Source organism: Gallus gallus, chromosome 11, assembly GCF_016699485.2.
Source record: "Gallus gallus isolate bGalGal1 chromosome 11, bGalGal1.mat.broiler.GRCg7b, whole genome shotgun sequence".
Lineage (NCBI taxonomy): Eukaryota > Metazoa > Chordata > Aves > Galliformes > Phasianidae > Gallus > Gallus gallus.
Genome location: NC_052542.1, coordinates 17,148,276 through 17,163,346, shown reverse-complemented (window position 1 = coordinate 17,163,346; position 15,071 = coordinate 17,148,276). Strand labels below are relative to the sequence as shown.

At 45.1% G+C, this 15,071-nt stretch overlaps 1 long non-coding RNA gene across 1 annotated transcript; it reads left to right on the top strand.

The window, feature by feature from the left end:
* The first annotated feature begins 1,304 nt into the window (after nucleotides 1–1,304).
* On the top strand, nucleotides 1,305–3,969 carry LOC112533284. The gene is made up of 3 exons (XR_003077274.3): nucleotides 1,305–1,608; nucleotides 2,116–2,626; nucleotides 2,830–3,969. It is a non-coding gene; the product is annotated as an uncharacterized LOC112533284 (long non-coding RNA).
* The last annotated feature ends 11,102 nt before the right edge of the window (nucleotides 3,970–15,071 follow it).

The window sequence follows — 15,071 nt, the reverse complement described above, 5'->3', positions numbered from 1 at the left end:
TTTACAGGGATAAAGCGAGCTCGTTTTCAAGACCAAGTTTAGCAACTTCTCAAATGTCTGTTGTTGTCTGTCCTGTTAATTGGCTGCATGGCTGCAGTTTGTGTGGGCTGGCCATTATAACGTCAATAAATCCACAGACTGGAAATGAAATTTGATGCATAACAGGGCCAAATGTTGTGTTCCTGGGAGCCTGACCACGTGCGTTGGTCAGAGGAGTTCAGTGGATGAGGTTAAGTAGCCTCATCCAACATAAAAAAGCAGTTATTTCTAGAGAAGAAAGCTAAGCTCCAGGCTTTTACACGTGTCTTCAACAAAGAGTGACCATTTAAATGTGGTTTTTTTTTCTTGGAGAAAAGCAGCAGAAAGTGATTTTCCCTCCTCACCACAATGTCCCCAAGTTCAACCTTTCCCGATGGGATTTGGACAAGAAGTTGATTTCCCTGGGCTGCTGGAAGTTTGGCATAAGATTTTAGTGTCAAGAGCCCAATTTTTTCATTTTCCTGCCTTTCTCTCCCTAACTAAAAATAAAAATCCTCCCTAAATAAAATCAGCAAGTGGGAGAAAGCCCAAGGAACAAGAAAAACTGGGAGGTAGCAGTGTGCTGCATGCGATGGCAGACAGATCTCCACGCCAATGCGGATTATTAATGGCCAGAGCACGCCATGTGGTTCTTTTTCCACTCACTCTGACAGCAACTGTTTGTCTTCTGTTGTCCAAATTCTTCAATTCTTCCCGTCCGAAAATTGTGATTTCTGAAGGAGTGCACCGCCAATGAGTCCGACGCTCTGCAAGCTGCCTGCTCGAGTGGCTGAAATAGCAGATTATATTAAAATAATTATAAATCAAATGCATTGCATATGGAAAAAAAGACCTCTTAATTTTAATGTGTTGCTTGTGAGAGACAAAATAATGGAAAATGCATAGACTCAGTTCCTGTGGAAATAGAAATGAGGTTAATGAGAGAAACTTACTGTCTGTAAATGAGCGCTTCTATAGGTTTGCAATCACACCCGTTGTATCCCCTGAGAGCTCGGGTTTCACGGGGCAGGAGCCGGACCATCAAGCGGAGAGCAACCACGGCTACAATTAGCCGCAGAAGCCGAATTTGGGGGATTTCTCATTAACCTGTCATGTCAAATGCCGTATGATAAGATGGTGAAAATTGGGGGGAGGAGTGGAGGTGGAGGGGTAAAAGTTCATTTTGCAATGCAAACAAACAGCGAGTCACTTGATTTTACTAATTATCCTTGCCTGTGGCTCTCTCAGCCATTATTCCCCCCCCCCCCCACCCCCCCCATCAGTAAGAACCGACAAGATAAGATAGGGGCTGGTATTTTCTAAACTATCCTGCCTGACGGCATATACAGATAATATGAGGATTCATTTGCAAGAGCGCACGGAAGATTGATTGGTTTTCTTAATGCTGGAGCAATTGCTCATTACCAAAATAACTCCTGGCATTTGTGGGGAACGGTGTGAGGGCATGGCAGGATGTCCGCCCACAGACGGTGCCCTGGATGCTGTCTTTTTGGGTGAAAAAGGGCAATTTTGGTGCCGCGTTGCTACAAATTGTGGGCTTGATCCGCAGTTCATGGTACCGATGGGTGGGTAAGTGCTGTATTGCAGTCTGCAAAGCAGACTTTTTATTTATGCATTATATATATATACTGTATACACATTTTATATATACATTTTAATGATACATTCCATTGTAAATTAATAGACCTGCAATTTCTCAGAAATGCAGTGGGAATGGGCTTAGCTGACCAAAAATCTTCCAGTCTGCTAGAATGCACAGGCAAAATCACATCCAGCCTGTGCTGCCTCTTGCTTGGGTTGAGGTTCTGCTTCAGTGTGAACCTCTCCGACCCTACAACAGAAGCCCATGAGGAATCACAGTGTCCTGCACACTCCCCAGCCCAACACATTGGGAAAAAAGAAGGGAATTTAATGATTACGCGCTTGCCAAAGTTCTCATATGTAATCATTGCCTTAGCTTGAATTATGCACTACCTTAAGAGATAGCTATCTTTTTGTTCTTAGTTTTATTTTCATGCTGCAATAACTAAGCAGATGCTTGAGACTGTTCTGCCCTTACGTTGTGCCTTTTCCAAGCTCTTTCTGCAGAGCAACACGGGAGAACCACACCATCGTCACCGCTAAGGACAGAAATATCACAACGTTGACTCCCAGTATCAAATATTAACCCAACGCCAGTGCAAGGCGTTGTGTCAGAAGACGCTTGATCCGCAAAGCTGGCTTCGTGCAACATGTTGCAGCTGGCGGGGTGTATTTATAGCTTTTAAAAAAAAAAAAAAAAAAAAAGCACAACAAAACACTGGAAAGAGTAGAAAGCATTTTAAACAGCAAATTTGTCAATGTTTTTCCTCACTGCCGAGTCGGATGGTGGGTCGGCGCTGGTTTAGATTAGCTGTGTCCCATGCAGTCGGACGGTAGCAACGTGAACCTGCAGCGCACGGATCCGCGGATAGCAGAGAGAGGAGGAGGAATGCGGGGAATGTTTTCCCTTGCAGCGCTGCGGTGGTGCGGCGGTGACAGCGCTAACACTTCCCAGAGCCGAAGACCCCGAAGCCGAAATGGCATTGCCCACCCTGAAAGCGAGAAGGTAAAGTTTATTTTTCTATATATATGTATTTTTTTTCCTCCCCTTTCTCTCTCTCGCTCTCCCGTATCCAGAGCGGATCGAGACCACCAAGACTGGCCTATTTTTTTTTTTTCCATGGTGATGTACAATTCACGTTTGCTAATAAAAAAAATCCTGCCTGAGGTCATCCACCTAAGTTCTCTCTCTTTTTTTTTTTTTAACAGGAAACGGGTCTCAGATGTTTATATGTTAAAAAATAAGGCTGCTAATCTGCCTGCCCCTTTACCCGGCATCGACAACTGTCACGTCTTTTCTCCTGGCTTTGGGGCCAAGTTATGTATTCGCTTATTTTTTTTTTAAACCAGCGGAATAACCGCCATCCTGCAATCACTGGATTTGCTTGCTAACACCATGTAAAGTCACCTCGGCAATGTAAGCCAATGTTTACCATAGAATTGTGAGATTTTGTGCTTATGGAGATGGACTCCAGCGGGGAAGGTGGGAGAAAAGGTCTTAGGGAGCCGCAGCTCAGCGCTTGGTGTTTGTGTCCATCAAACGCAAAGAATGCTGAACTGGGGACCTTTCAAACACTGATGTTTGTGATCTCGGAGCAAAGAAGGGGAGATTAATCTGCATTGGTAGATTTTCACGCTGTTGCCCAACGCACAATTTCAGCACACATAAGGCAGAGATTCGTTCCCTTCCATTAATCAATACTTTTGCTGATCCTTGAGGTGCCTTCCAACCCAAGCCATTCTGTGATTCTGTTATTTTTATTTCCTTCTTTTCAGCCTCATGCGGCATAGAGGCTGATAATATGACATTAAAATGGGATAAAGCCGGAGGTCTTTGGACCGCACCTGAGCTGTGGGGTGACACACACTATGCACTTCTTGCTTCATTTTTCCCAACAGCTTCTTCACATGGTTCACATTTCTGACCCAGTGTCAACCACAGCCCCCAGCCCACACCTGGCTAACAGCGTGATGAAAATCAAATTAAATCAGCAAAGAGCTTCAGTAACAAAAGCAGTGGGAGCAGCAGGTAATGCTTCGAAGTTGCCTTTCTTTGCAGGTAGAGGTCCCATGTATCCTCATGCATATTTATCTGGGAAAGATACTGGAGGATTGGGCTCCTTGTGTAATAAAATCTGTATTTTTTAAATAACATTGCTGAAATGTGGTCATGAAATACTAATGATGTTTTGCCACGGTGTGGGAAAAAAGGCAAATAGCAAAATGCAGTGTTTACTGACCACACTGAAAGAGAAATTCTCGGTGCTCAAGGACAGCATCGGAGCATTCTCACAGTGCAAACAGAGTATTTTTCCTTCTGAATAATAAAAAAAATAACTTCTGAAGTTACTTTGCACCACTAATTAATGACAGTTTCTCCTTCTGAGCCTTCTGGCAGCCACTCCTGAAATTAAATGGCGTTGATAACGTGGCATTTAAATTCTATATTAAACATACAGAAAATGAAACAAAAAAGCAGGAGGGTGACTTTATCTGCACCGTTTCAGCAGTTTTGCACTGCAAAACACGGCCGTGTGCATCGACCCCTTTCAGTCTCTCCCTGTGTCACAGATTTTCTGTGTGCTGGTGATTGTTGTAACTCCAAAAAACATAAGGATGCAGAACCTCAGCAGCCATTTTTCACCATTTTATGGTGAAGATGAGCTTCTTATGGAGTGATTGAGATCGGCACAGCGGAGCCCCAGCCTGACAACCAGCTCCTTGCCCTGAGCAAATAACCACGTCTCATCCCAAATACATACTTTGGGGGTTTTACTCCTTCAGTCAATCAATCCTGTTTTTCTAAAAGCCAAAAATCTATATCTTGCCAGCAAGTTAAAGAAAATAAAAGCCCTCCTTCTTGGCACATCCTCCGTAACAAATGTGGAAGCTCGCCGATGGCCACAAATATATTGTAAAAAATGTGTAAACTGAAGGTGGTGATATTTTCCAAAAGAACACCTGGAAGGTGTAAATCAAAAATATTGTAAACACGTCAGCTGGGAACATACGACAGGCACACTGGTGTGCTGCGCACCCGGCCCATTGCGCGTTGCAAATCCGAATCGATAAATCAGGGGATGAACCTTGGGCTAATAAACAGTTCTTTTATGAAAAGGGGATATTCTCTGCCCCTGGAGCTGCTCTTTGGAGGGGTCGCAAGAGATAAATTGGTTAAATTTAGGAAAATACAGCAGGCCATTTCCCATAATGGGATTCTTTACAGAATCGCCGCTCAGAGGAACTGTCAGACCAAACTCAACTTTGTTTTAATTAGCAACAAAACTAATAGCGCTACCAGCAACCTAGCTGTTTTCTTAAGAAACACTTTTCGAGCATTCCTTTCCCACCTCCAGCTTTTAATTCTTAATCAGAGGCAAAGGTTCCACATTATATCTGACCTCTACCAAAGCGAAAGGGGCTGAAATTGGGTGAAAGCACTGCAAAACCACAGAGCACGGGCAGCTCCACGCTGCTGCAAACAGAGCCGAGCTCTCCCTCACGGTTATCTCGGTTGGGAGATAGGAGCCCTATTAAACCGCTATCTGCTGGAAAGCGTCATAGAGGCATGAGGTTGGTAAACATTATAAAAACAACCCCTCATAAAAATTTTATGGCTTTACATTTCTGTACATTTTACAGCCAGCGTGGGTGAAAGAAGCTGCAATGCTTTCTCCTCCACCTTGCTTGCCGGCAGGAGCTTTTCCCTTGCTTTCAGCTCATGAAAATAAATAGAAAGGCTGAAGCATGTTCATTTCTCAGGCGTTTGGTGGGGTTGTTTCACAGGGAGAAGAAGTCGCAGGGAAACATAAAGGAACCTCGCGGCGCTAATCCGTGTGCTATAAACAAGCATCGTCCTCTTTGGACACCACGATCATTTTCTGTGTCACGAATCACAGCGTTTTATTCCATAGCCACACATTATCTCTTCTAAAACACAGAGGGAAAAAAACCCACCTAAGCCCATGTTCTATGCCCATCCTCACCACTGATGACTAAGCCATGTCAATTAATGAGGATTTTCAGATTGCTCCCCAAAAGCGGCATAGACGCTTGCTTCCTGAGTGGGTATTTATAGGCTCTGAATGGGTTGAGTGGTGAACAAGAAAAAAAAAAAGGTAATTGTGCTTGCTAGTGAGTATTTAAATATTTACATTTTAAATATATTTGCTGCCAGCTGCTGTTAGTGAGAAGAAAAGTAATTTGGGAAATCACAACCCTTCCTATTTCCCACATTTTTTACCATAATAAATGCACATCTCAATTTAGCATGCCCTGAAGCTTGGGGAGCCTGCATCATCACTCACTCGTGTTGTGGGGCTGCACAGGGATGGGGACGTGGGGCTCTGGGCATTGAGCCTGGGCAGCTCAAGTGGCTCTTTGCATGCAAAGCTCTCTGCTGACCAGCGGCTGTGCTGCTTTCTCTGCTGTTTTCTCATATTATGACTTCAAGCTTGCATGTAGGAAGGCAGGTGACCTGAGTCATACTTCCCATACCCCTCCAGCTCATGGATCTGCCAACGTGGCAGTGTTGGGTGATGACGTCCAGGTTCATGGGAACGCTCCAGTGATGCCATACCCCATACCCCAGCCTCAGTTTAAGTCACACTGGAAAGTCCAGGAGGCATTAAAGCATCAGACAGATGAGTAAGAGGACATCATGAAGCAATAAGGCAGATGTGTCCTGGGTCTGGTCATGGTTCCCCGTTCCGTCCTTCTGCAGGTGTGATGCGTGGTCAGCCTCACTGTGGGTCATCCTAACCTTGTGAAATTGCCAGTTTCCTTTTTTTTGTTATTAGAATTTTTTTTTCTCTGATGTTTTCATCTATGCAGAGTGGGTTTTATGTGTGGAAGTTTTTGCCTTCCTCTGGGACAAGGGAAGAGGCTCACTAGAGTCAAATAAAGTTAGGAATCAAAGGGGGATTTTAAGTCATTCCTGCTACCAAGGACTTCTAGAGAGGATCTGCTCCTTCACAAAGAGTCTCTTCCAAAAATAAATCCCCCAGTGTCCAACTTGAACAGATCCAACACCTCCCTCCTGTCCTTTTCTCTCAGTTCAGCTTAGTTCAAGTACTGGGCTCCCTCCTGCCCTCAGGATGTTCCCTGTATTGATGCAACCAAAATGCACACAGAGCAAACACTCCGGATGACGCAGCTTGTGGTCATGATGCTTCATCACCTTCCTTGTATGACGGGGAGGGAGAAGGAACAAAAAACAGTGTGATGACATCAAATTCTTGGCATAGATGTCCTTCAGCTACCGCGTACCTGGCAGTGGTTTCAGTCTTTAAAGGGGCTGAGTTATCTGACAGTGCTGGTGTGTTTTTTATTGGTGGGTTCTCCAGTGATTGTGCTGTTTACTTCAAAGCACATTTTGTTTCCATTTTGCTATAAATATAGAAGTGAAAATCTACTGTTGTGTAGGCCCTGTTACTTCAACAGCAGTTGAGCAGAATTTCTCACATGGTCTCTCTAGTGCCCAGAAAATCCTTCAGGAAATGCCTGACCCAATACTGTGAGGCATCACATCCTTCTGCAAATCATTGGAAGCTTAAAAACACTCATCCCTGGACAAAAAATGAAATGAAATGAAATGAAATGAAATGAAATGAAATGAAATAAAATAAAATAAAATAAAATAAATAAAATAAAATAAAGCAATACAACAAAATCTCAACTCTTAGGAATAGGCTGGGATGGTGTATCCTGCAAAACTGGGAGAAGCACCACCAGAAGTTGGAAGGATGACCCAGAGTTGTGTTTTCAGCGTGGCTCATGTAATAGCAGTGCAGGTTTGCACGCAGTGCATGTAGGTATTTATTCTGTTCCAAAAGCTTGGATGGAAGTATTTTGTTTAAGATTTCAGTGAGTCAGGAACAAGAAGATGAGTGGGAAATGCACCATTAGGAAAGAAATATGGCAAATGGATGTAAGCTCATTGCACAAAACTTGGTGGAATATATTCACAATACCTGAAGTTCTTCTTTTATCTGAATTCAAATGTGCCTGACCCTTGGATATGCAGAATGGGGAGAGGCAATGGTGCCTCTTCCCCTTGCCATGAATGCATGATGTAAGAACTCCGTGCTGAAAGGCACACACCCGGGGCTCTGTAGACATTTGTGTGAAAAGTTATTGTTTACAGATCTGACAGAGATTTTGCTTTGATGGTATAACATTGGCAAATGTCATCTGTAACTTCTCTGACACTATTTTTCTAACAAATGGCTCTTTTCCCCTGCCTTGATTGGGAAAAATAAAAGGATTTAGAAGGACACCGAACCTCAAAGCCACTCAAGTTTTGTTCAGTGTCTACTGGATTTGGTTTGATGAAACATCTGACCTCCCACTGCAGAGCTCATCTCCTGCAGAACTCTGTTGCTACCCCACTGCTGTTGCTTACAGGAGAAGGCGTCTTTTTATTCAACATTGAGCTCTGTTATTTAAAAGGGGAGTTGGAAATGAGCTCTCTCTGTTGTATCTCAGATATCACAAATGGTGTTCAGAAGGAGGAAAAACACCAAAGCGGGGCAGGGAAGAAAGGGAACAACACTTTCACATGACAGGTGGAGAGATTTAGTCCCACCTTGAGGTTTGGGAGAGCTCAATTGCCATCCATATGATGGAAGAATGGGGGTGAATTTAGCTATAACCAGAGAAGGAGGGGAATCAGAGGAACTAGAAAGGAAACAACCTAAGAAGAGCCAGAGAGCCTTTATATTAGGGTGAAGTTGAGGAAAAGGGTTCATTAATTATGCCCACAGTTAATTGAAGACACACAGAATTTCTGCCTTTCACAGCTTTAGGAGGTCAAAAAATGTGAGAATGGGCTCATGTTTGAGAAAACCCTCCTTGGCTGCACAGCTGCCCACAGAATGCAAACCAAGGCCAGGAGGAATTCCTTGGTATTGATCATCTGAGGCTGGAAATGAACTGTCAACATGTAAGTATGCACTAATATAGCCGTCAGAGAAAGCTCCGTCATGTTGAGCAATTGTGGAGAGCAGGAAAACACCTTGAAGGGCACTTCTTGGTGTGCCAACATGAGCTGTCACGTTTGCAAAGCATCTCCCTTGGTTATGGAAAAAACAAAATAACCCTTCCTGAGGTATCCTCTCCATCAGCCTCAAATGAAACTGTGGGTGGGATCATTGGGTGCCAGCATCCAGATACCTAGTACCTTTCTGCAAGACATGCTGGTGTGATGCTGATGGGGAATGGGAGAAGGGTGGCTGCCCTCTGAAATCTCCCCCGAAATGCCACCCTGGGGCTGGCTGCCTCTCAAACAATATATTTGTTTCAACTTTCTGTGCTTCCAAAGAAGAGATTCTCCATGACTACTGTTTAGCAGTGCTTTCCTGGTGCTGCAGTGAAGGAGCTGGCATTAGGAGGAGAAAAGCAACTTGCTTTCCTCTGCAAGGGGCCATTGAGCAGTGAGATAATGCTCTTCCCAAAAGTGCGTGCTCACTGCTGCTGGGTCGCTGCCAGGAGCTGCCTCCCCATTCCCTCTGGAGGTGGCAACAATGCACGTGTGTGTCATTTCCTGACCTCTGTGGAAATTTCAGGGCTGATATTCAAGAAAAGAAAAAAGGAGAGATGGAAAATCAAGGGCCTCCCCTAGGAAGACTCCACCTTCCAGACTGCTCCATTTCCATGTCAAGTGACTCTTCGTGTCTTGTGCTCCATGGCCAAGGCCGGGTCTTGCTCTGGGGTGAGTCAGCCCCAGCTGTCCCCAAGAGAGGGGACAGCAGACCACCCCCAGGCAGTGGGCTCACATCCTGCCCATGGATCTCCAGGAATTGTTCCTCATGCTTTAAGCTATAAAAAATCACTAAAACATAAAAATACATCCAGGCAGGGCTGTCTATCCTGGAGACACCACATAGACAAGCCCATCGTTTGAAGCCATCCTGTATCCATTGTCACGCTGGGGCTTTTTGCTCCTGGACCTTCTTCAGTTGAAAGCAAATCTGCATCACCATCAGGTTGCATCTCTTTGTACCTACTACTGTTACAGCTCTCTACAATTCCCTAAAAGGATGCTGTAGAGAGGTGGTCATTGACCTCTTCTCCCAGGTAATAGCAACAGGATGAGAGGTAACAGACTTAAGTTGTGCCAGGGAAGGTTCAAGATGGATATTAGGAAAAAATTATTCTCTGGAGTGGTGATGTACTGGCATAGACTGCCCAGGATGTGGGGGAGTCACCATCCCTGGGGGTGTTCCAGAACTGTAAAGATGTGGTACTGAGGGACATGGTCAGTGGGCATGGTGGGATGGGCTGAGGTTGGATTTGGGGATCACAGAACTTTTCCAACCATCCTAATTCTACAGTTCTATTCTAAGTGTCCAGGGAAAAGGCCAAGATATGCGGTTGTTTGGGGGCACCATGCTCCTGGAAGCTTTCCATTCTTTAGGACCCTGAAGGCTTGAATCTCTTTCACTCGCTCTGTCTTGTATTGCTGTGTTTTGGCAAAGCACAGAACAAATGAGTGGCAGGGTCGGATAAACAAGCTTAAGGTAAACATTATCTGCATGTATATCCTGATTTATAATGTACGTGCATCAGTTAAAAATTTACTTGAATTTACCACAGTGTTTTAAGTAATGTTATTAAGAATGTAAGTTCTTAGGAAAACTCAGTCTGTTTTTAGCCCAGACATGCAATTAGGGGAATTAGTAACACGATACGTCATCTTCAAGAACACACAGATACAGTGGTCAGAAACCTCATGCAACTCTCTGGAAGGAAATTTTGCTCGCAGCATATGCGAGCGCTCTCTTGCAAACCTCCTGACTCTCACCAGGAAAAATTTGACCTCCCCAAGGCAGCACATGGCCTGCTTGGAGGGCACTGAGGATGAAAGAGAGGAGATTTAGGTTAGATGCTGCCCAGAGAAGATGTGGATGCCCCATCCCAAGGCCATACTGGATGGGCCCATTGGCAGCCTGATCTGATGGGTGGCAACCTGGTCCATGGCAGGAGTCTGGAACTGACTGATCTTTAAAAGTCCTTCCAGTCTAAGCCATCCTATGATTCTATGATTCTATGAGTATGAGATCCAATATTTGGATGGGATTGGGTGAACGTGAGTATGCCACCTCTGGAGAGCATCACCACCATGACTTTGCATCCTGCACAGGTTTCCTGAACCAGACGCATAAATCAAACAGCACCTGAGCCCCCAGTCTCTACCAAAAACCTTTGCATTTACTCCTCTGTTCAGGGCCAAGTGGTGAGGACGGAGAACTGCCACCACCACACATGGGCTCACACCACATCCCAAAGCTGTGGCTATGCAGCCCCTCCACTTCTTCGCACAGCACCATGAGTGGAGTCCTTTCTACCGCTGGGACAGTGGAAAATTCCATTAAAAAAAAAAAAAAAAAGCAAAATCTCTCCCTCCCTGCTTCTTTCTGAGGGTTCCAGAAAGTCCAGCTGAATTTCACAAATTCAGGTGGCTTTTGGCCAGTTTGCGTAAGCCAGAGTCCAAATTTTTGGTTGCTGAACGAAGCTTTGACACAAGTCATTGAGGTTTCTTTATCGCTAGCAACAATCTTTGCTTTTGTTTTTGTTTTGCTTTCAGCCTCTAGCACTGCTGCAAAACAACCTGATCCTGCTACAGGGACATGTGTGAGGAGAGCAAAAATATTGCTCAGTAAATAGCTGCAAATGATAGAGGATCCTTCAGAAATGCTGGAAAATATGAAAAGGCCAATGAAGCAAGGGGGAAAAAATGGGGTTTTCTATCCTCCTCTAAGAAATAATGCATTATCTGGAAATCCCACTTTGTAGTTTGGCATTTGTTTTGGTGTTGGTTTATTTCAGCAACCAACTCTGAATAAAGAACAACCGCAGAAACTCTACTCCGAAGCTACAGTGGTGGGTGGCAAATTTCTCCCTTACCACAAATATCCTTCCATACTTGTCGGTCCAGATTGAAAACATTTTTTGTCGTTGTTTGTGTATCTCATCTTCCATCACTCTCAACAAGGGTCAGGAATAATGGATTTGATGGGTTTTGGACCTAAAAAGGAAAGTTTTTTGCTTTTCCCTTAAATTCCATAGTGGCTCATTGTAAAGCTCAAGGGTCAGGGCTTGTCCTGTCCATGGGAGCCGTTATGGTCCCTCTCTTTAATCCAAGGGATGGACGTGTGAGCACTGATGGTCACTTTCTGTGGGATTCCTGCAGGATTTGAGTATCCAAAGCAAACTTCTCACCTGCTGGGTTTGCCTAGCAAAGTAAAGTGCAGAATCATCACATTCTTTCAACTTCAAGTTCTTGCCTGGAGAAATCTCTGCCTTGGGTAGGGCAGAGGCACCTCCCCATCAGAAGGAGGATCCCAATCCCCAAAAATGTGTGTTTGTGCCTCCAGACACGCACAGCCCCATTGATTTAGTGCGTGCGTACATTTGCGCAGCTGGGATCTTGCACTGTAAGCTTCTGCCAGATAACTGTACAGTGAGGAGCCCTGATCTGCTCTGGGATTTTTGCAGTGCATAAAACCACTGTCCCCAAGAAGCACAGCCCTACTGGATCTGGTGTCAGCATGCAGGAGGGTTCACTCATAATGGAATGTCCTGCAGATGGTGGGGTTTTGGAGAGAGCAGCACCCATCTTTACAGCATCACTGTGCACCCATTTACCCACATATCTTCAAAATGTGCTGGTCTGACTTCACAGCTGTTGAATTTCTACATCCTCAGCAAAACCCTGGACCTACCCAGCCCTCAGGTGGTCCCATTGCAGCTGGAATCCTAGAATCGTTCAGGCTGGAAAAGATCTCTAGGAGCACGAAGTCCGGCTCAACCCATCCCACCATGCCTACTGACCATGTCCCTCAGTGCCATATCTCCATGGTTCTGAAACACCTCCAGGGACAGTGACTCCACCACCTCCCTGTGCCAACGTGTCACTACTCTTCCAGCGAATATATTTTCCCTAATATCTAACCTAGTTCTTGGGACACACCCAATAAACCAGGAGTCCTCCAGCAGATAAGGTCCTCTTCCTTATTTCTCCTGATTTTGGATCAGCAAGACCTGTGGTGCTCAGAATACAATGACTTTATCTCCAAAGCAGTGATAAGGGATTCAGCAGCTGCTATGTGCCAGCAGGCTCTGCCGTGGGCTCTTCTGCTCCACTCCAACATCAATGCTGGATTTTGGGGGCTGGAAACAACAGACACCCACCCAGACAGCCTCAGGCATTCCCTTCAGGCACGGTCCCTTCTCTGCTCTTATGGAGGTGTGGAAGAGCCCCGTTAATTCTCCTGCCAGTGAAGCCTTTCTGTTGTTGTTTTCCATGAGAACACGATATGTTTATCTAGCTTTGATTTTTTTTTTCTTTGTAGCTGAATGAACTGATTATTACTTTCATCTGGTTCCCTCCGAAGGGTCAAATGAAGCCCAAATAATGAAATTGAACGTGAGTGTGTGTATGTATTTATAATTAATAGGTTACATACTGAAAGATGTGGGTCCCAAAAGAACGTGTAAAGAGAAAATGCTCTAAAACTCAATCTTTATTTTGGTTCAACCTCAACAATTTCCTGCAAAGCACAAGCGGTGATATAATAGGGGGCAGATCAAACCAAACTTTAAAACCAAACCTCTACTCTGCTTCTCATGCCAAATGTCATCCCCTTAAGATGTGCTTTTCTCCATCTGGCGATTTTGGCTTCCCTGTGTTCCCTGCAAGACTTTGGACCTTTTGCTAAAATGTTTGTGGTATGACTCAGAATAACAAACAAGACACGCAGAACCTTCATTCAATCGAGCACAATACCGGCAATAAATGGAGCTGGCTCAACAGGAGGGTTCTGTAGACACCCCATGAAACCCAAAGGAGAGGAATAAATCAGCAACCAATGCTTTTTTCTTCCCCAGCCCCCCCCCCCCCCCCCCCCCCCATATTATTTTTTTTAAGAGAAATCAGAACTGTTTTTCAGTAAAGTTAAAACTTTTCCAGCTTTACACCAAAGCAAACAGAAAGCAGGTGCGTGCTGAAAGGATTTTGGCCAGGGACATGCGGAGAAGTGCACATGGGTTTTCCTGTGAGCACTCACAGCTAATGGGCTTAATTTTGCTCTCAGTAATGTTGATGCAAACTTTGCCATTTCCCTTCAAAGAAAGCAGGCAAAACACCTACAGAGCCATGGTGTATAGAAGAACAAGAGGAGCAAGACAAGTTTTTCTGGTAGTCTGTGTATTTTAAAGGTTGTCACAATCCCGTCCAAACCCTTTCCTCTGCAAAACAATGCTCTGCTCACTGAACCTTCATTCAAAAATAGAGCCTTTCCTTGCATTAAAATACATAAATCCAGAGAACAGGAAGCAAACGTGGTCTTACTTCCCAGTAGTTCTCAGCCACTTGTTTGCATTCTGCTTTTTGATGTGATGCGTTGCGTTGGCATCTTGGTGGAAGATGTACACATCCACCGCCCTGAAAGACGTGCCATTGCTTTGCAGATTGCAATATGGACTTTCTTCTTTTGCTCTATAATAGCCCATTTCTCACTGGTTTTTATTTAAGAGCAGACTGGAAGTGACTTTGTCACCACCACCTAAGGATGCAGGCTGGAAAGCAGAGAGAACACAGCAGCTCCCGATGATGGATGGCATGGCCAAGGGCAGAGCCACTGTTCCGTGCCAGCCCTCTGCAGAGCACCTACAATCTCGGGGCTGTCTGAGCCAACACGTCCTAATGCACAGAAATCCCGAGTGCTTAAAACCTCCCCTATCCATGACCATAAAAGTCCAGCAACTCCGTGCGCACGGATGCCTCACGCATGTGCCTCGAGGAGCGGATTGCCAGTTTGGCACTTGGCAGCCGATGCCTGCCACAGGCAGCAAAGCCCATTTGTCATCCAGGAGCGTGTTGAAGTCATGTTTACATAAATCCTAATGCCTCCCCCTCCCAGCAAATGGGTCTTTGTGCCATGGATCTGGGACAGGCGGGGATGGAGACAGAAGGGCTGCTGCCATTGGGTGGGTGACACTGGGGGAGCCACATCCATGGAGATGCAGAAAGTCCTCTCCCCAAACTGATAACCCTCTGCCCCTTCCTGTCCCAGCACAGAATGCTGAATGAAATGAGCTGAAATGCTCAGAAAGCAGAAAAATAGCCCTGCTTTCCACCCCACTGGTATGGGATTTATTAAAGAAAGCCCTGGGATGTGAGGAAGGAAGAGCGGCTGCTTCACGGTACTTTTGAAGGCTTTATTAACCTGAAGGCTTGGAAAATAGCTCTGCACTGTGTGTGAGCTCAGCTGTGTAATGAGTTGCAGAAAAGCTGCCCTGCCCAGGTGGATGAAGGCTGCATTCGTCAATGCTGAGTTACCCCCTTTTCACTTATCATGGACTGCTCAGCAGCAGGACTGGCACCTCCAGCCAAGGAACTAATGAATTGAGCAATAAATTGAGTCAGTTTTGTCACTGCTCACATCCAG